Source organism: Camellia sinensis, chromosome 14 (assembly GCF_055761805.1).
Source record: "Camellia sinensis isolate YWXY chromosome 14, ASM5576180v1, whole genome shotgun sequence".
Lineage (NCBI taxonomy): Eukaryota > Viridiplantae > Streptophyta > Magnoliopsida > Ericales > Theaceae > Camellia > Camellia sinensis.
In genome coordinates, this window is record NC_138974.1 from 143,853,338 (window position 1) to 143,875,625 (window position 22,288).

A 22,288-nucleotide genomic window follows, 5' to 3' on the forward strand; every position below is an offset into this window, starting at 1 on the left:
ATGCGAGCGTGCTAGCAAGGATCAATCAGTCCTTACAGAAATTTTGATTGCCAACCAATTATCAGACGATTATACTTAGTTCTTTCAACCTCAATGAAAAGGATTTTTACTAGTGGCTTGACTTAGGAGAAATTAAGCAAAATAATAGTTAAATGAAGAGCAATTGAAGTATTTCATTAGAATGAAAACTTACAATGATTCAAACTCAGCCTCGTAGAGGTTTACAGCAATAATTTACTTGGAACTACTCCTATGAACGAAGTACAGTGCAGGAATTTAAAGCGCAGGAATGTAAAGAACGGGTATTTAAAGTGCAGGGAATGTAAAGACTAGAAATGTAAAACTGGAAAAGAAAATATGAAGTAAATGACTGGTTTGTTGGATCTGAGTCTGGGCCTTTTTTCTGGGGGCTCCCCAGCTATTTATACTTCTCAAGGATGGCCATCGAACTGCACTTCAAACCGTCGAACTGCTCTTCCATGATCGCTGATCATGCTGACTTAAAAGTAGTTCCACTACGCCATCACTTGCAGTTAGGCTTCCTTCCTATATTTGAATTTGAATGTGAGTAACCGTTGAAGCCATGTCACCTTGCATCTCTTTACTGATTCAATGCTACTCAGATCACGTAAGAACCAATATTAGCTGCCACGTGTACGATCAGGATTGAAGACTTGAATAGTCTTCCTATATTACCCTTACTCTGCCACGCGTCGAATTGTAACTGGCTTTTACAAAATATGTAGCCAACAGATACAAACATGGAAATCCTTACTTTTCTTAATCTTTTATTTATTCTCTTTTTTTTTCCTTCTTCTTCTTTTATTATTACTTGTTCAACTAAGTTGGAATTCCAGATGAATATCAAGAAAATAAATAACTAAAGTCACACTTTCTCCATCAATTTGGTGTGTTTTTGTTTTCAATCAATTATATAAAAATAAAAATAGAACAGCTAAAAAATAAGCAAATTATGTTATGTATTTACCTGGCCTCCTACTTAATAATTATGGGGCACGTAAGAGAGATTAAGTTAGTTATTTGTACTACCAATATATTTCAAATTTATTTGCATAATTTGAAGATAAGATAACATGTTGACATATATTTCACAAATGAAAATAATTCCGGGGCTTTTCTCAAAATAAGCCAAAATACCAAGTTATTTTATAAACTAGGCCTAGTTCTGACGGATTTCCCAAAATAAGTTAAAACGTGGTTAGAAACCACGCTTTCACTATTTTCAGGATACTCCCGCAGAAAATTAGTGAAATAGTAAAAGCGTGGTTACAAACCATGTTTTTAATTAAGAAAGCGTGGTTACAGACCACGCTTTTAAGTAGAAATTTTTTTTAAAAAAAACGTGGTTCCAAACCACGCTTTTACTGTTGAAATGTAAAAACGTGTTTTGAAAACACGTTTTCCATACAAACCAACCCACACTCTGACACACACACCCACACACACCCACAACACTCACGCGCACACACACCCATAACACTCACGCACATCAACACTCACTCATGCACATTAATTTTTATATATAATAATAATTAAATATATATAATAATAATTTATAATAGCAAATAATAATTAATTTTATAATTTTTGTAAATATAAATCATTTTTATATAATTTTTATATTTCGAGTGGTTAGAAATAATTTTTTACAAATTAAATTGAAACAACCATACGTATGTATATAACCTGCCCAAAAGTTAAAATGATAATTATTTTTTACCCTTAAATGATAATTATTTCTTAACCAAATTAATTTTTAATTTTTTTTAAAAAAATTCTAAAAATCAAACCGTACATAACCTAAAAATCTTTTGATAAATGACTTATATACATATGGTTTAAGGGTAAAGATTTTGATAAATGACTTAAATAATAAATCAAACCATCCATAACCTAAAAATTTTTAATCCTAGATTTACCACGCATAATTTTTATAATTTTTGTAAATATAAATCATTTTTATATAATTTTTAGGTTATGGATGGTTTGATTTATCATTTAAGTCATTTATCAAAATCTTTACCCTTAAACCATACGTATGTAAGTCATTTATCAAAAGATTTTTAGGTTATGTATGGTTTGATTTTTAAATTTTTTTTTAAAAAAATTAAAAATTAATTTGGTTAAGAAATAAAAAATAAAAAATAATTATCATTTAAGGGTAAAAATAAATTATCATTTTAACTTTTGGGTAGGTTATATATTTATATATATATATATATATATACGTATGGTTGTTTTAATTTAATTTGTAAAAAATTATTTATAACCACTCGAAAGATTAAAATTATATAAAAATGATTTATATTTACAAAAATTATAAAAATTATATAATTGATTATTATTTGCTATTATAAATTATTATTATATATTTAACTATTATTATATATAAAAATTAATGTGCGTGAGTAAGTGTTGATGTGCGTGAGTGTTGTGGGTGAGTGTTGTGTGTGCGCGAGTGTTGTGGGTATGTGTGTCAGAGTGTGGGTTGGTTTGTATAGAAAACGTGATTTGAAAACACGTTTTTATATTTCAACGTGGTTTGGAACCACGTTTTTTGAAGAAAAAAAAATTTACTCAAAAGCGTAACCACGCTTTTACTATTTCACTAATTTTTCGCGGAAGGGTCCTGGAAATAGTGAAAGCGTGGTTTGTAATAACGCTTTAGCCTATTTTGGGAATTCCGTCCAAATTAGGACTAATTTGGAAAATAAATTACTATTTTGGCTTAATTTGGAAAAAGCCTCAATAATTCCCATGTGGGATGAGATGTCCCAATTTGGTTTCCAAACATAGGATATGATAGTACATATTATCTCACATAATTTTTCTTTATCTCAAGGAGAGTCATATTCTCTTTCGTCCTATTGGTAACCAAACATAACATTTACAAATTTATCAAAGGGGGTCAAGTAATTTTAAAATTATAAAACCATGTGATTTTGAAGTAATAAGTAAATGGTGAGATATTTTGGGTTAATATGCAAAATATAAAGCCTATATATTTGCTAATGTTCAAGTGATTAGTAGATCCTTAATTGTCAAATTCTCACCAAAATGTTGTGATCACATCAATACAATCCTCCCTTGTACTATGAAAACAACCAAAATATATCAAATCCCATCTTTGCCCCCATTCACTTTTTATTATTTTTTTAATTTTTTTTTCTAAAAAAGACATGACACTACTTCACACCATCCACCAACAAACATGTGCATGGCTTGTGATATTGTCATCTCCAAATGAGGACAGAAAAAAGCATATGGGGATTTCACTGTTGAATCTCTATTGATTGAGATTGGGCTCTCTTTATCAGAGACATGCATCATGACCTTTTTGCATAATTTGAGATTGGGCTCTCCTCTCTCTCTCTCTCTCTCTCTCTCTCTCTCTCTCTCTCTCTCTCTCTCTCTCTCTCTCTCTCTCTCTCTCTAGGTGCTATTTACCTTTCTGTTGAATATGTCTCTATTAGTTTTGATTCTTTCAAATTGTTCTTCTGATCTTATCTACATTCAGCAAGAAGGAAAAAAAAAAAATAGTCTGGTCCATACCAAAGTAGGAGTGGGAATCCTAAAGGGCCTTAGTGGGCTACCAAATGGCCCACTTTAATGGTTCATATCGTTCATTTGTAGAGTCTTTCAGTAAAATTATATATGTAAAAAAATAAAATAATATGGAATAGTTTGTAACCACATAATTGGATCATATTTGTTTTTAAAAAAATTAAGAACAAATACGATTTTGAGAATAAACCAATCATTTATTGGGGGGAAAAAATATGATTTTATCATGTAGCTACTATTGCATGATCAATTTAATATTTCTTATGAATGATCTAATCAAAAGGCTCTATAAGATAAACAATTCGGATTAACAAGGTTGGTGGGTCTTTGATAGACCATAGTATTCCTCAGTTAGGAGAGAGTCCCACTCTAATTTGACTTGGGCTTCTCCATCCTCTAGGCGCCTAAAAGCCAATTGCAACGTTGCTATCAAGCCGGGAACTTCAAAAACTGCTATTGCGGTGCTTTTCTATGATTACCTTGGCAACCTGCTCAAAAGCGATGTTAAAAGAGTTCGGGTCCATTCAGTCATGCAGGGGGAAGCCTTAGCCGTCAGAAGACTTGTCTTATGGCCCAAACTCTTAATTTGTCTCAAGTCAAAATTGCTAGTGACAACAAGTCTGTAATCCTTCTGTGTGTTTCAGAGAATGCTCCCCCTTGGGAGTGTGCCACTATTACTGAAGACATCCGATGTCTTGCAAGGAATTGTAATTTTTCCTTTCTGTGGACCCCTCGATCGACAAATGGGGCTGCCCATTGGACAGCCAGAGCGGCTCTTCAGGGCATGTTGCCAGTCCAGTGGGCAGCTAATCCCCCTATGCCGTTAAAGGCTGTGTTGAGCTAGTTTTGTTCCCTATTTTTCTCCGTTCAAAAAAAAAAAAAAGACCATATTCTTTATGATTGTGATCCACATTACACCAAATTTGAATTTACATCATATATATTCATAGTTTTTCCGAATCTACTTTAGGATTGAATGTGTAACTAAATGCCTACTGTATGAGTGATTTTCCGATCACACTATCCACCTTAGTACTTAGCTGTAGAACACCGGTAGAATAGATGGCACCTGGCTGACCTGCAATAGAAAGAGGAGAATCCGGTGGTGGTTCGTCCACCCGGCGGCACTCCGACGATCAAGTCAGTATATCTCTCAAAGATAATCAAAAGACTATTCAACTCACAAGCTTGAGCATAAAAAGCATACCTTAGACCCATGGTGGTGCCTCTTTTTTATAGCCAACATAAACCTAGTCCCAATAGAAGCCTAACTTCTATGGACTTAGGATTACTGCTAATCTTGGACTCCCAGTAAGATTAGGATAAACTCTCTAAGAGTCTTATCTTAATACAAACTGAAGTCTTCTCTCATTCTAGGACTCTTGTCCCTCATCCAGGTTGAGTTCCCTTTTCATTCTAGGACTCTTATCCCTTATCCACTTATCTCAGATTCTGATATCTTCGGAGATAACCTCGGCCTTGCCGAGATCACCTCGGCGTCACGAACAGGACACGTGGCACCTCGGCTGACACGTCGGCGTCACCTTGCCACGTGTTGGTACTCAGAAAATATATCTCCACAACTATCCCCTAGGTTCTATTACCTCGGCATTCTGAGGTGATGGAACCTACACTGTTCGTTCATCTGTGCCCCTCTGTCCGAGATCAAACTCGCCGACCTCAAAGTTCCCTGGACTTTACTGTCCACTGGTGTCAAGAATTAAGTTTCATGCTTTCCAAGCTGCTTGAAATCGCACATCCTAGCCGAGATTCTGGTTCCATTAATTCGTAAACTCCAAGAGCTTTGCAACTGCTCCACTCACACTCTCTGGTGAGTTTCCGATTTCCAGTCATCTATTTGACTCTGGCGATTTTCATATCGGCGTTCATTTCACTTGGTAGGTTCATAAACTCTTTACTTGCTATTAAGCTCAATCTTTCATAACTCTTCTAAATCTGTTTACTTGCCATCTGTTGCCTTCTATTTTCGTTTGTCTTCAAGTTTTGAATTGTTTGAATGCCTGGCATTGTTCTTGTCATATCCGCTTTCTGTTGCTAGCATCGTGTCTGGGTCATTACTTTCTTGTTCTTCACATACTTACTTACTGCCTGTGCACTTGGCTTTATTCTTGAACTTTGTCGTCTTCTTCACTATTTTTCTCTTTTTTCATTCAATCCTCTGGCTTTTTCTCTTTCTAGCTCTTTTGCGTAAATCTATCATTGTTCCAAGCTTTCAAGCTTCTGCAACTGTCTTCGTTCCTCTCTTCTAGTGAAGCTTACGTCATTCTGTCATTTTCGCATCCGTCGTCAGACTTCGGCAATTTTCATTCCGGCGTCCCTCTTTCTGGTAAGCCACTGTTCCTCCTGGTTTTATTTCTTGTTGCTTTCCAAGAAGCTCTGCTTCATTGTTAATCACCATTGCTGTTTTACCCGTTGTTTCCAAATCATCTTCTTGAATACACACTGTTCACACATTTGTTGATTTCTGCCACTGTTCTTGGCTTGACACACCAGTGTAATCTTTTTGTCTTGATTTCCTGATAGCTTCATCACCATTCTTGATTACGATTTACATTCTTGTTTTTGTTTTCTGTGTCTTTTTCCAGATTCTTACTTTCAATCCTTGCCTTCAAACTCCGAGGTGCCAATCGCTGAGAAGAGTCTTGATCAAACTCTTCGGGAGATCGATGCTGAGCTCGAGGCCGAGAAGGCTGCTGAGAAGTCTTCCCAATTGTCTTCTATATCCTGCCATTGATGCCGAGTAGTTTTGTTTCCTTCTTTTACTCCTTGTACCTTGTACCTTGTACTTTGTCCTTCTTTGTATGCTTTTAATCCGGCCGACGTGCCATTTTTGTAGTCTAAATAATTTATTTTTCAATATTCAGGCCGAAGTGCCTTCTTTCTTCTTTAAATGCATTTATCTGATTTCTTCTTTGAATGTATGTCTTCTTTTTTCTGCTCTTGTATGATTCTATATTTAGAATAATTTGCATGTCTTCAAAGTACACCTTGACTGTGCAATCTCTTCGGGTAAAATACCTCTGTCACAACTTCTAATCTTGCTCATCTCGGCCTTGCCCTAACACTTGAAAATATTGTAACAAATATTTTCACGGGTGTTGCTTAGGACTTGTCACTTTCTCAATGTCTTCTATCAAGACTTTAGTTTTCCATATTTCAAGTTTTGACAACCTGGTAGTCTTGGCAAGTACGCAGATATTGCTTGAGCTTGACTTTAACTTGTAAATTTTTCTCAAAAATTTCAACAAGTGTTTAACCATCATCCTTTATCATAACCTCGGCTTAACTTTAGTTTGTAAATTCACACAGAATTTCAATAAGTGTTTAAACCAATCTTCATTTCGATATGACCTCGGTTTAACTATAACTTGTAAATTCACACAAAATTTCAACAAGTGTTTAAACCAATCTTCTTCCGATACGACCTTGGTTTAACTTTAACTTGTAAATTCACACAGAATTTCAACAAGTGTTAACTATCACATCGGTTTAACTTCAACTTGTAAATTCACACAGAATTTCAACAAGTGTTAAATATGACCTTGGTTTAACTTCAACTTGTAAATTCACAAAGAATTTCAACAAGTGTTAAGCATGACCTCGGTTTAACTTCAACTTGTAAATTCACACAGAATTTCAACAAGTGTTAAACTTCATCTCGGTTTAACTTCAACTTGTAAATTCACACAGAATTTCAACAAGTGTTAAACATGACCTCGGTTTAACTTCAACTTGTAAATTCACACAGAATTTCAACAAGTCTTTAAACATGACCTCGATTTAACTTCAACTTGTAAATTCACACAGAATTTCAACAAGTGCTAAACATCATCTCGGTTTAACCAACTTGTAAATTGCTACAAATTTCAACAAGTGGTAAACATCATCTCAGTTTAACCAACTTGTAAATTGCTACAAATTTCAACAAGTGGTAAACATCATATCGGTTTAACCAACTTGTAAATTGCTACAAATTTCAACAAGTGATAAACATATTCTTCTTCTCTCTGCCCCCTGCATGGCTTCTACATACTCCTTTACGAACCTTATAAAAGGTCTTCAACCTGGCTAACTGCAATCCAACCTTGTGTGTTTTCTTTTTTATCTTCTGGGATCTGAGATCTGCTCACTGAGCTCTTCTCTTTTCGGACTTAAGCACCGAGATCTTGTCTGCTAGAATCTTGGATCTGCTCACTCAGGTTGAGCTCTTCTCTTCTCGGACCTACTCATCTAGGCCAAGATCATGTCTTCTAGGATCCGAGATCTGGAATCCGGGCTCTTCTCACTTAGGCTAAGCTCTCGTCTTCTCGGGCCTACTTGTCTAGGCTGAGATCATGTCTTCTCGGATCCGGGATCCAGGATCTGAAATCCGGGATCTGCTCACTCAGGATGAGTTCTTCTATACTTGAATATTATCTCCTTGGGAGTGCTCATGGCCCCTGTCTTTGCATCCCTTCTAGAAGGGTCTTCGTTCCTCCGCAGGTATCTATCCTTTCATACCTAGGGGTCATCTTCGTTGTAGTATCCGCTTCGATCTGTTGTCTTTGGTGCGTCACCTTCCTGGCCGGCGTCTTTCACTCCGTGACTCTGGTCACGAGTTTCTGTGTTGCGGTTGTCCCCTTCAACGTCGAGGTTGATAGGTCTCCCACTCCCAGCAGGAGCGTTGTCTTCAGTCTAATCCTTCTGTCCGTCATTGGCCATCTATTCTTTTTTCTTTCATGGCCATCTATTCTTCTTTCTTTCATTGGCCATCCATTCTTCTTTCTTTCCCACAGACGGCGCCAAATTGTGTGAGTGATTTTCCGATCACACTGCCCACCTTAGTACTTAGCTGTAGAACACCGGCAGAATAGATGGCACCTAGCTAACCTGTAACAGAAAGAGGAGAATCCGGCTGTGGTTTATCCACCCGGGGGCACTCCGATGATCAACTCAATATATCTCTCAAAGATAATCAAAAGACTATTCAGCTCACAAGCTTGAGCATAAAAAGCATACCTTAGACCCATGGTGATGCCTCTCTTTTATAGCCAACATAAACCTAGTCCCAATAGAAGCCTAACTTCTATGGACTCAGGATTACTGCTAATCTTGGACTCCCAGTAAGATTAAGATAAACTCTCTAAGAGTCTTATCTTAATACAAACTGAAGTCTTCTCTCATTCTAGGACTCTTGTCCGTCATCCAGGTTGAGTTCCCTTTTCATTCTAGGACTCTTGTCCCTTATCCACTTATCTCAGATTCCAATATCTTCGGAGATAACCTCGGCCTTGCCAAGATCACCTCGGCATCACGACCAGGACACGTGGCACCTCGGCTGACACGTCGGCGTCACCTTGCCACGTGTTGGTACTCAGAAAATATATCCCCACACCTACAATACTACAAAATAGTGAACAAGTCAGTATAGAATAGTTAATAGAGGTGCAATGGCCCATGAGCCTGGTTGGCCCTGTAATATATGAAGGGTTGGATTTGATTCAAGAAATCAAATAGAAGGCCTTGGCTGTGTGGTTGGACTTGGCTTTCATGAATGATCTAATCGAAAGGCTCTATAAGATAAACAATTCAGATTATCAAGGTGGATCCCTTGATGGACCATAGTATTTCTCAGCTAGGAGAGAGTTCACTCCTCCATAAATTGAAATGTAGACTATATTCATTATGATTGTGACCCGCACCAAATTTAAATTTGCATCATATACTTCATTTTTATCTAGATTATTGTCTAATATGTATATATATATATATGTATATTCATAGTTTTTCCGAATCTACTTTAGGATTGAATGTGTAACTAAATGCCTAAAATACCACAAAATAGTGAACAAGTTGTTATAGAACAGTTAATAGAGGGCAATGGCCCATGGGCTTGGTTGGGCCTGTAGTATATGAAGGGTTGGATTAGATCCAGGAAATCAAATAGAAGGCCTTGGCTGTGTGGTTGGACTTGGCCTTTTAGTTTGTCACTAGTTGTTGAATTTAGCCCATTAGATAGCTCAGTTACAATTGTTGATTGCAATAGTTAATGCTTGGACTATCTGAATAAGATTCAAGGAGTTTTGTGGTGTTTTTGCCTTTTTTTTTTATTTAAAATTTTCTAAAAATAAATAAAAAAATTATTGGACAAATCCTTTTCAAATATTGTTTTCAGAAAATTTTAATCTGTAGAAAAAAAAAAGATACAGAAAATGAAAAATGAAAAAAATAATATAAAATCTACTTAATTCACTTTTGTCTTCTCTTCACAAATCCAATGTCCAAACACAACTTAAAAGTAATCTTCATGGTTATTTTGTCTTAAAATAAAAGTTCCCATCATTCTGCATGAAAATCTTTTTTATTTTATTTTATTGTATTGCATTACTCAACTATGTATTGAATAGATATTTTGTTTTAAATATATATATATATATATATGATTCGAGTTGCATCATTCTGTAAAATATATATATATATATATTACCAAAATTGGGGAAGGATAGAAAAATAGAAACAAGGCTGAGAAGGGTGAAAAAACTTTGAATTGTCAAGATATACCATGTTGGAAAATTTGGTTTATTAGGCTTATTTTGGGCCGATTATGAGCCCAAAATTGAGTAGGCCCCGAACGTCTTTTGAGGCGGGTCTGAAGAGGTGAAGTGTTCCTTTCCGCGTAGCAAGTCACACGGTGAAGACAGTTCGTCAAAATCATTTATGAGTGAATGGGAACATGATGTCGTTTTTGGGTTCGTGGAATGGACGTTTAAAGTTTTTAATGTGGGTTTCCTTGTGAGGCTTGTCCCACATTGAAACTTTAAGAGAGTTTTGTTGAGTATATAAGCTCTAGTTTACAACACTTGGGTTGGGTCCAAAGTTTGTAGAATGGAGGAGTTATGGACAAAGTGAACCTTAGCCCAAACCAACACACACGCGTGCGCCGTCGCCGTCCGGCCGAGCCAGGCCCGGGTGTGGATTGTGGGTCGGGTCGGTTCTTGTATTAATTTTTTGGACAAAATTCATTTGAATTTTTTCAAAAAATATTGCGGGAATTAAATTCCAATTTTTTTCCCAACATTTAATTCTCATTCTGTCTGAAATTCCTCTCAGATTCAAACTGAAAAAACTGCCTAGCAGGTTCGGTTTTAACTGCCCAGCAGTTACAGATCTGTTACTTCCGAATAGATTCAAAACCTGGCAGCATATCTGTTTGTTTTCAAAACAGCACCTGTTGAATTCAAACCACACCTGTTCATTTGAATTTTATACCTATTCGGACAGCACTTGTGCTGCCTATTAATACTGACATTCTAGCAGTGTTTTTACATCTGAAGATCTGTCTGAATTTTATTTCTCTTGCTGTCCAGATTTTTCTATTTGCATTATTTCTTCATGTTAGTTTTTAGAGTAATATTCAGAAAGTATAGAACACAGGTTCGGTTCGCCATACAAATTTGTTTGGAGTGTTACTACAAATTTGTGAAGATCATTGTATCCTGAGAGATAGACGCCACTCAACCGTAAGCACCGTAGCGGGGTGAATATGTCTTAAGGACAGAGTGTCACACACTCGACTTGGTCTTTGAATTTTCTTTTAATTCGGTTCGATAAATAAATTCGGTACGCTATTTATTTGTTTTGTTTGAATTAGTTTCAGTTTCTTTTATTTACACAGAAGATTGTTCCAACATACCAAACTGTCACTACAAAAAAAAATAAAAAAACAAACAAACAAACAAACAAAACTGCTGAAAAGAGAAGAGAAGAGGAACCATAAAGTCTAAACACTCTTTTATTTTTTGGGAAAAATAATTAATTTTTTCTGTACAATTTGCCTAGAAATTCAGAGGAACATCACCGCGAAAGAGATCAAGATCAAGATTATCCAACAAGTCAGGGTTAAGAATGGAATCCAACGATGGCAATTCATCAAGATAGTCAAATATAATTGTCATGAGGAGAAGGGCCGGCCTTGAGATTTAGGGGGCCCAAGGCGAACTTCAGAAATGGGGCCCTCTTATATTGAAAAAAAAAAAATCATAACTAAAATGATAAGTTACAATTTTTTCATTTGTTTGTAGTCACAAAAAAAATTTACTTTTACATATAATCAGTGAAATTATAAATAAAAATTTACTTTCATATATTAAAATAAGAAGCAATTATTACAAATACTTAAAAAAAATAAAAATCTAATCTTGTTGCTTTTTTTTTTTGAACCCCATGTTCTATGGGGCCTATAGTGTTTAAGCCTTTTTTTTTATATATCTAAAAAACAAAATTAAATTTGGGACCCCTATTTTTAGCCCAAATTTAAGAGCCCAATGTGCAAGCCTCTCTTGCCTACCCTCAGGGCCTGATGATGAGCACCATCAAAACCAAATGCACAGTCAGAAGAACTTGGCATGCCGTGGTGATCATAAATGTTCTTGTACATTATTCCACAAGATCAAAGAGGCGGCCATTGTTGATGATCTTGTTCAGCATTTGCCAACCCTTCGCTACAAATCACTTCACCACCTTGATGTTGATGATTTTGATTGTTGTCATCGTACATTATTCCAGAAAATGGAAAAGGCGGCCGCTGTTGATGATCTGTTCTGCATTTGCCAACCCTTCATTACAAATTACAAATTACTTCACCACCTTGCTGTTGATAGATGATGATGATCACCATCTTGATGTTGTTGTTCGTTGCGAATTACTTCACCACCTTGTTGTTCTTGATGATGATCACTATCTTGATGTTGTCTGTGTAGACGTCTATGATTGTAGTAAATTTTACAAAGAACCCAATCACCCAACTGTAGGAATGCTATAAACAAGAGTTAATATTGAAAATTTGAGAATATTTTTATAAGCATGCATGCAATGGAGCAAAACAAAGTACCCAAGGATTACTAGGGTGGTGGGGTGTCGATGTCAGGTATGTGTCGAATACTTCTAACTTCGCTGTTAATTGAACAGAGTGTATCCCTCAATTCTGTTTGGTTTTGGAGTTTTCGAAAATAATTTTTTAATTTTTAATTTGTATTATTTTATTTTAAAGTAAAAATTTTAAATAATTTAATTAATACTTTTATTTTTTAGATTCAGTTAATCTAAATATAGTTAAATAATATAAATTTTCTTAAAAAAAAATTCTTTAAAAAATTCACTAAATGCGAAAAAATACAAAAATTCATTATATTTTTTTTGTATTTATTGATTTTTTTAAAAAATATTTCACAAATATTTTATTCTTTAAGTACATCTAAATTAGATGCATCTAAAAAATATATAAATAAAATTAACCAAAATATTAAAAAGTTACTAAAAATAAAAAGTATAGATTAAAAACTAAAAACCAAACAATAATTCATGTTTCAATCACTCAATCAGTGAGCTCCTCCACCACCATATTATTCTAACAAAAAAACAATGTACAAAGATTCTGTAAAAATAATATTTTCTTTCGAAAACACAATTTTAATTAATTTATTGTAAAAAATAATTGAAATCAAACTTTGAAACACTAACTTCGTGAAATAAAGTTTAAAAAACAAGTACAAATCTACTTATATTTTGTCAATAAGTTTCTTTAAAAAAATGAATATGATAAATTACTAGGATACATCAACATGCATGCAATAAAGCAAAAAGAAAGGAGTTCACCAAACCACAACCTAAGATGTATTCAACATATTACCTGATATTGTCCGATATATCACTGCTGGAAAACAGACTTTTAGTGGCGTTTAAAAAACGCCGCTATAAGTGTCAAAAACGCCGCAATTTCCTTTTGCGACGCTTAGCACCAAACGTCGAGGACGCGGCCGTCGCTATAGTTTTGTGGCATTTTAAAAACGTCGTGATATTAGTATAGGCGGTGTTTTTAAAAATGCCGCCAAATGTCCTAAAAAACAGTACAATGACGTCACTGTGATATTTAGCGACGTTTTTAAAACGCCATCGTATCTTTTTAAAAACATATGACCGTTGGATTTCGGGTTTAAGTGGCGTTTTGAAAAACACCGTGATATCCTTTTTTTTTTGTTTTGTTTTGAAATTGTGCTAATTTTAAACCCATCAAGAAGCATTCAGAGATTCTGAGACAGTTTTCAAACTGCTCTGCAAAAGAAAAACATTATTATAAATGCTTATAGTATGGTAATTTTAAAGAACTCAGTTGAACAGAAGCTAGTGTAAAAAGAAATTGTTGGAGTTCCTATTAATACATCCAAATGCACAATTCATGTAGTCAACTAGTCTAAGAGAATACAGCAACGAAAGCTTTCCATAAAAAACAATCTGAAAGCGATGTTCATCACGTGCAACCATTCCACACATGCCAGCCTGAATAGAAACAGCAGAGGAGCAAAATTCTTTATAAGCTTTTCTAGCAAGATGCATACAAAAATCTCTCTGAATTCTCAGATAAGAAGCCTCTCCTAATGTTCTCGTAAACTTCCCGAGCAAGTTGTCCTGTAATCAGCACAAGGAAAAAAATCATTGAGTTATATACTTTCAAGACCTCAGCAATGAGCTAATTAAAGAAGTTCATGAACAGGAGTGAAAAAAGCCCCACAAAATATCCTTCAAACTTTAATCAGCATTCTTTTATTAGCCAATGACCATTTACTTTTATTAAGCCCCACAAAAATCACCATTTACTTTTGTTATCTACAAAATAACATGCATGCACCCAATTCCAAACCATGAAAAGTAACTGTAACATTTACTTAGTCCACAGAGAAAAGTAACTATAACATTTACCTATAGGCAGCAGTTTCATTTGTGCCCAAACAAATCCCTTTGGCTGAGTATGCTTTTAAATTTTATAAAATATATAATATTAAAAAAAAAACTATATTTGGCTGAGTATGCTTTCTAGCATGTCTCACTGTATCACCACTAAAATTAGATGACCAAAACTATTAACAACTAGCAAAATCCTTCCTTTTACTGGGCTTGGCTTATACAGACTTGGATCTGCAATATGGTAAGAAAATCATAATTGCCCAATGACATATAATCTTACATTCTGCACTTTTGGTGCCTAAAAACTACCAATCAATGTTTACTCAAAATGGAGCTTTCATATATCTTTGCAAAGAAGTCAGAGAGAGAGAGAGAGAGAGAGAGAGAGAGAGAGAGAGAGAGAGAGAGAGTTCTACCTGCCAACGAGAAATAGGTAATTTTATGCTTAAATAGGATAGACCTCCATTAGCCTTCCCAAGATTGCCCTCACTATTTTCAAAATCAATGGGATTTACTTTATGAGGCATAGTCGAGGACCCAATCTCACCAGCCTTAGTTATCTGCTTGACATTTGAACTTGAAAAAACATAAGTTCTTGCTGAGGAAAACCAGTAGCAACATATTCACAAATATATCAGAAAGTTCACCTGCTTGAAGTAACCTAAAGATACACAGCCCCACATGTCCCTATCAAAATCAATTAAGATGTTAAATTGGATAATTGCATGGGAAAGTTTTTCCATATAGTCATGAGTTTCGATCTGCATAACATGTTCAAATTGTATTAAATTAGATCAGGTAAATATGAATGAATATGCTTGCATCATAAGCCCTCTGTAAGTTTCATTGAAAAATCATTCTATTTTTAAAAAGATTTTTAGAACAGTGGTTCAAATTATCACATTGATAATCTAGAGCAGCAACTAACTTGCAGAACATGGTTAAACTATGAAAGCATTAGCTAGAAGATAATGACCCGAATTCCGAATTTTCAAGGAACACATATAAGTGATGTCCTCTATTAGAGTTTAATATGGATGAATTAATTGGTAGATAAAAACAATAAGGAGCAAGGACGGGATAAAAATTTGGAAGAAAGTTCACTAATGAGTAACTAATAGGTAATAAAGACTACCGACTTCTCTAGCTTTGTACATAGAGCAGCCGTGTAGTGGATGATAGGTCTCTACAAGCCAACAGATAGCATATCAAAAGGATCCATCAAAATGTGGTTACTGATTAGAACTTGCTGATAAAACTTCTAAAAATTACTCTGGTCTGTGAAGAATTACGGAGAAACCTAATAAAACTTAAGTGAGAAGAAATCTTGTGCATGGAACACACTTGACTCACATATGGATTGAAACTTAATCCAAGAGATTTCACGAACTCCTATACAATTTGAGGCCATTTAATATCAGGGTATGCAACAAGATGTGCATTGTAATTTCTAACTGCACCGGCAAACTTCCCCATTATCTCAACTTGAGAAATATCCCATCTTTCCCTGCTTAATCTGACAACAAGAATTGCAATTTCCTTTCCAAGGGTGGTAGGTGAAGCTGGCTACAGAATGATAAACCAAATGAGTGATCTATTGATGACTATTAGTCTAAAACAACCGTATAAACACAATTGTACGCACCATCATATGCCAGGTAGGTTAAGTATACAAATTTACTCAACAAATCATATATCCCAACAACTTGAGTTAAAGTAAGTAAATCATTTTCCTCCATTCAGTTGTTATTTCACCATTCAACTCAACTTCTTCCTTTTAGTCATCAAATTTAGTTATTGTCAAGTGATTATGCATATTCTTGATAATCCAATATATGAAGAAGGGTACTAGTCAGATGAACCATTTCCTTTTTCTCTGTTCTTTTTATCTATCTTTCAGAGACACCATTTGCAGACTCTGCAACTTCTCTCTCACAGCCCTACACATGAAAGACTTCAGAGCATAGACAAAAGTGTGGAAGGACCAGAGATAATTACCTAAAACTGTACCTGTACCTGTACCTTCTCAACAACAACATCCAACAGATTACCTAAAAAATACATACAGTAAGGTAAACTTCCCCTTAAAACAAAATGACTGCATTACCTTCAAGATGTTTACGCCATTCAACTTATTTGAAATGACTGCGCTTGAAACTGGACCAACATTTATTGTGAAGCTGTCAACACCAATAGCATTTGATAAGACTCTAATGATCTAAGTAAATTTCACATCTAAAGTGAACCACAAAGAGAAAACAAAATTAAGGGAAAATTTGAGCAAAGAAGCAACCACTGAATAATGAAGCCAAGGTCCTATTTATCTCCATGACAGTGTCGTGATTTTTTTATTTTTTTATTTTTTTTAAAAATCATCTTGATGGTGTTGTATTTGTGCACCATATTTGTATTCTTGTATAATCTATTTTCCAAACCAAATAAAAACAAACATAATTTGGATTTGACGATGACTTGGGTAGAAAACAATGCAAATATGATTTAAAATGTCAAGAACTGAATGACCCCTACTTGGATTCAGAACCGCAGATAAGTACAGACTTCTAATGGTGCTTGCCAAATAAACAATGAAGTAACAAGTTCAACAGCCTCAAACAAGTAAGGCCGTTCAATAATTAAATTATCCAGAAACAAATGCCAACTTCTATTAGTGAGCTTTCATCAGCCTGAGGTTCTTGTTGGTCTCCGATGAGAAAGAAATTTCTTTAAAGACTTGGGAAGCGGCAGCTTTGTGTTATGTGGACTTTATGGAGGGAATGCGACAGGAGGTCTTTTGAGAGGATCTACACTCTTTTATCTATTCTTTTGGTTTAGAGAGGAGTGTCCTTTCTCAGCTATTTACATTTTACTTGTTAAAATAAACAAATAAATAAAAATCACACATCTATGTAAGTTGAAGTACTTAGCAAGTGATGATTTAAAATAAACAAATGGGGCTTGTTCCTATAATTGGCATGAAGGTTGATTTACAAGCACCTTCTGCTTTTTATTGCTCACAAGTACCTGTGAAAATGATAAAATAAAGAGAGTTAGTGTAACAACTATTGTGCCAAAAAGGAAAAGGAAAAATGGAGACACTAGCATATAATTAAATATTCAATTTGTTCATGAAATCCTTATGCGAATCCTTATGCAATTCATCATTTTGGTAAACAGGAATCCTCAACTTTTTGTGCTCAACAAATTACCATACATATATAATCAAGTTTGCTAACAAATTTTGAAATGAGTTTCAATACAACATTACAAAGCGTAGGTGAAAAGGACTATAATTGCCTATAAATTTTGAGTAATAAATGCATAACCCATTAGCTTTCGTCGCCGTCTTCCAACACATGATTATGCACCTGTTAAAGAAATGGAAAAACATTAAAAAAAAGGACAATGAGTTTACTGCAAGATGAGGTGAATAAACGAATATACAAAAAATTCAAATATTATAATGATAACAAGACACTCATACAGCCAAGTGTGTACATGGAAAATACACAAGACCCTTTAGGAGACTACACATTACAACTTTATTGGACACATTATTTCAACATTTTCTCACTTACAAAACCACACATCACCCTTTAGTATAACAGCTGCCTTTTAATAGTTTGCATAAATTCATTTTCAGTTTTTTTTTTTTTTTTTTCTCATCACTCAAGTTCCATCAGGAGAATGAATGTCAAATGAGATGTTAATGTATCTTCAAATATGGACTTCAAAAGTTATCACTTTGAACTCACCAGAAAAGCAGGAGACTTTGCCTCGAGAAATTTAGAACAGTTAGGTGCCCAACGCTGACATCGAACCTTAGCACCACCATGCCATTCAACATTATAATCATATGCCAATTCAGTTTCAACGGAAATATCTTGCTTCACAAATATACCAACCCTTATTTCCCCCAAAACTATTCACTTCCTAGTCTCACAATTTGGATGGCTGCAAGACCAAAATAATATGTCAATGCCAGGGAAGATAACTAGAATTACTTAAGGCAGACAATTCCATTTCATAATTCCTTGATACCTGTTTGCACTCCTCAGACCAAAAAGGGTACAAACAATACCTCATTATATCTATACTAAATACTAGTATATAAAAGAAGAACACCAATTGGTGAATCCCTGTTTATGAAGTTCCGTGGACATTTTTTTATACAAAATTACTCATATACAAATCTGTCATATACAGTTTAATTGAGTAATTGTTGACAGCAAATACGAAAAGACATTAATTCTACTTAACTCCATGTTTTACGCAACTAATAAAAAACCCCAGGAACATACAGGAACTCTATGTTGTCGTCCCATCCAATGGCTATACGTATCCAATTCCTTCCTGCCATTGATCTTCTTGAATTGTGTGCATTTAGTTTTGCAATCTCACTTAAAAATTAGACCTTGCAGAAAAGATCATTTTTGTGTGCGAACTCACTTGAAGGGGGTAGTATCGCCATAGTATGCGGTTCCACCTACTGGTCATCCCCTCTGCATCTCCATCTCTATGTAAAAGAGCTCAAAAAGAGAGACTGATGCAAGGTTTAGTATCTCTTGGCACTCATAACCAAAAATATCATTTACCAATGGAATGAAGGTAACCATAAGTTGAAGAAATTTATGTGTACTTTTGTATTGGATTTTCTGTTTCATCTGAACTATGATGTATTTTTAACATGTGTTTGTTTTGGTGAAACATTGTTTGCATGTCTCAAGCATACAAACAGTCTGTGGGTGCGGTTGTGGAGTTGATCCACAGGGCAGCGGTGTTAGAGTAGTACCGTCAGGTGCCAAACAGAAGGCCAAGAGGAAGTAAGAATTCCAATAAAAAAAAAATCTGTGACATCTTCCCAAGAAATTTAGTTGCAAATTTATGAGCCTCTGATTCATTTAGTATCCAATTCCTGCCATACTCTATGACTCAGACGCAACACTGCCTATTCAATCAAACAGGGGTTGTGGCTGCACATACTCAATAAATACAAAGAAAGAAGAAAAGAAAACATAATCATATTGCTCTAAGTGAAGTTAAGAAAACAGTGGCTTATTTGCATAAGTTTATGGGGTTTTGCTCCAATGTGATTGGTTATCCTGGCAATGGTTGTGACGCGCTGAATCAGCCATGGGGTATTGAGAAAGAAAGGAAGTAAATGAAGAAGAAAAAAACAATGAAGGAAAGAAAGAGGAAGAAAAAAGAAAGAGGAAAAAAAATGTGGTTGTGCTTGGGTTGTCAGCAAGCAAAAGAAAGATCCTCAATAAGGGAAACAAGAATGAGGACAAAAGACTTACAACCCCAGAAATCATTTTGATTAATATGCATGAATGGTGGCACTCCTTCTGGTAGTTGAACCTTGAAAAAGATACAGCCCTGTTACCTGATTTGCTCTAATAATTTTCAGTAATATCAACAAGAGAAATACAAAGACAATAATAAAGCCACCCTCTATGATTTGGAGCTAAAAGATAATAAAAAATAGCATTTACAGATGCATGTTATTGAAGGCATGAAGCATTACTTAAAACCATACAGACATCTAAAGGAGATCAAGTAAAAACATGATCAATGACCTTAAAGAAAGGAACTTCCATGATAGCCATCAGAAAATTCCAAGTAAAAACAACTATTGAAAACATAACTGAATAAAGCAATATCATTGTTAACACTGAGAGTGGATATTCATTTCTTTTGTAGAAAGTTTTTCTCATTAATAGGTCATGCATTAAGATCAAAAACATATCTCATATGTTTGTTCTGCATTCTCTCACTTTTGTTGACCGATGCTTCTCAATTCTACTGCATGTATGCCTTCTAAGAAACACAATCACAGACACGTGACACAACACAGATAAGGACACGCAAATTTCAAAAAAATTAGGACACGACGCGTTAGAGACATGTGCGAAAGATATGATTTTATATATTTATTATGTGCTATATTTTTAAATATTTAATAATTATTTTAAGTCAAATATTTAATTTTACAAAATTTATCAATCTTTGGTATACTATTATAGTAATCACAAGTTCATTTTTAATTATTTTTTTTAAATGGTCCTCAGTGTGTTCCAGTGTGTTCTCAGCATGTCTCCGGTATGTCCGATACGTGTTTGGAGTGTGTCTGTATCCAACACTTATACGTCACCTCCGGAGAGGTCACTGTTGGAAAAAATCAAATTTAAGTCAATACCCAAATTAACCAATAGACAGACTGAATTTTAAATTGGTTCCAACTCAAACCATCGTCTGATTCTATTTATATAACTACTGCAGACAAGATAAGTAAATCTTTCTACCCATCATCTTAACAATAATTTTGTCAATAATTTTGGCCTATCATAAACTCAAATTTTGGCCTATCTTTCTACCTCTTCTAAGGTTTTCCTCCTATTTGTTATTGGAGCTACAGAACATAAACTCAAATTTTGGTCACTCTAAGTACTCTGCGGGTCCATCAGATAAAATCCAACAAATTTTTGATGCACATATAAACAAACACACCGATACATGGCTTTTGAAGACATTAAGATTTATGGAAAGTTGTAGAAAAACCCAAATGCACAAACGACAGGGCCTGACAGATCATAAGCAAGGTAAGGAATGAGGGAATCAAAGAAGACTCACCAGAGTGGAAATCAGGTGTCTGCAGTGCACAAAACCCATTGTGAGAAAGAGAGACATTGTTGCTGCAAAGATTGACACAGTATGGTTGTGATGGTGGTTCTGTGACTCTGTACACAAACGCAATAGAGATTAGCCTCAATAGACAAACCCTGGAATTGTGTACAAAGCACAAACGCAAAGATCACCACGAACGAGTCAGAAATAAAGTTGGTTTGACGATGTTAATATGCGCATAGGGACTCAAACTTACAGATCTGAACGAAAGCAATCAATCGATCAAATCCAGAGAAGAGTGTTCGATCGCGATCAATAAATTAAAAATAAATCAATTGAGATTTGCCTAAAAATCGATCAATAGAATAAAAATCGATCGCGATCAATAGACATAAGTTAGTATATATATATCAAACAGATTTGAGATCGTAGATCTAAGTTTGTATATAAACAAAATCAAAAAATCAGAGGACTCACAAAATTAATCTTCAAATCGGACTGATTGAGAGCTTTGAGCCAAGATGGAGAGAACCAAATCGTGAATCGGAGCCTACGAAGCTCGATCTAGTGACCTTTCACCATAAGAAAGTGGAGTGATGAAGAGATAGAAAACCTAGATCTATCAATTGCTGCGTGAAATAGAATAGAAGAATGAAAAACGTGTGGGTCTTAAAAGGGAAAATATGTTCATACACCAAAGCACGCGTGTTTTTTAAAATGAGTTATTTACAAAAATATTTTGAAAACCTTTAAAACGACATTTTTTAAAAAAACGCCATAACAAAAGCGTGGTTATAAGCTAATTTTCTTGTAGTGTATGATACATATTACTATGCAGGTTTTTTTTTTTTTTTTTTAAATATCGAAATATATCCTTCATTATCAATATCAATTTGTATTTTGATACTATTATTTAACATGATGATGTGTAATAAATTTATAAAGAGAATTGGCGAGTTACCTTCATGTCAATCTCCTTGTGAAGTTTATATTCATGTGTGAGACCATGAAATATCCTCTCATATGGATTGTAGAGATCCAACGAAGAGATGAACTTTGTCCCTGTAAACCTGCAAAGATGAGCGTGATCGGTGCCACCCAACCGGGGTTGCCGACCGAAGACACTCCGATAGTCAAGTCAGTCACTTGTTTCACAGAATGAAGGTATAGAAAATGAAGAGTGTTGGTGTGTAGTGTAGAGAGAGAGAACCTACCTCAACTTGGGATGCCCCCCCTCTATATAGGTGGGGGGTGTGATAGTTATTTGGGCTGGACCCATTATAAGCCTTGTTTGGGTTAGCCCCAATAAGCTGATATTTTTTTTTTCTGACTCCCACAA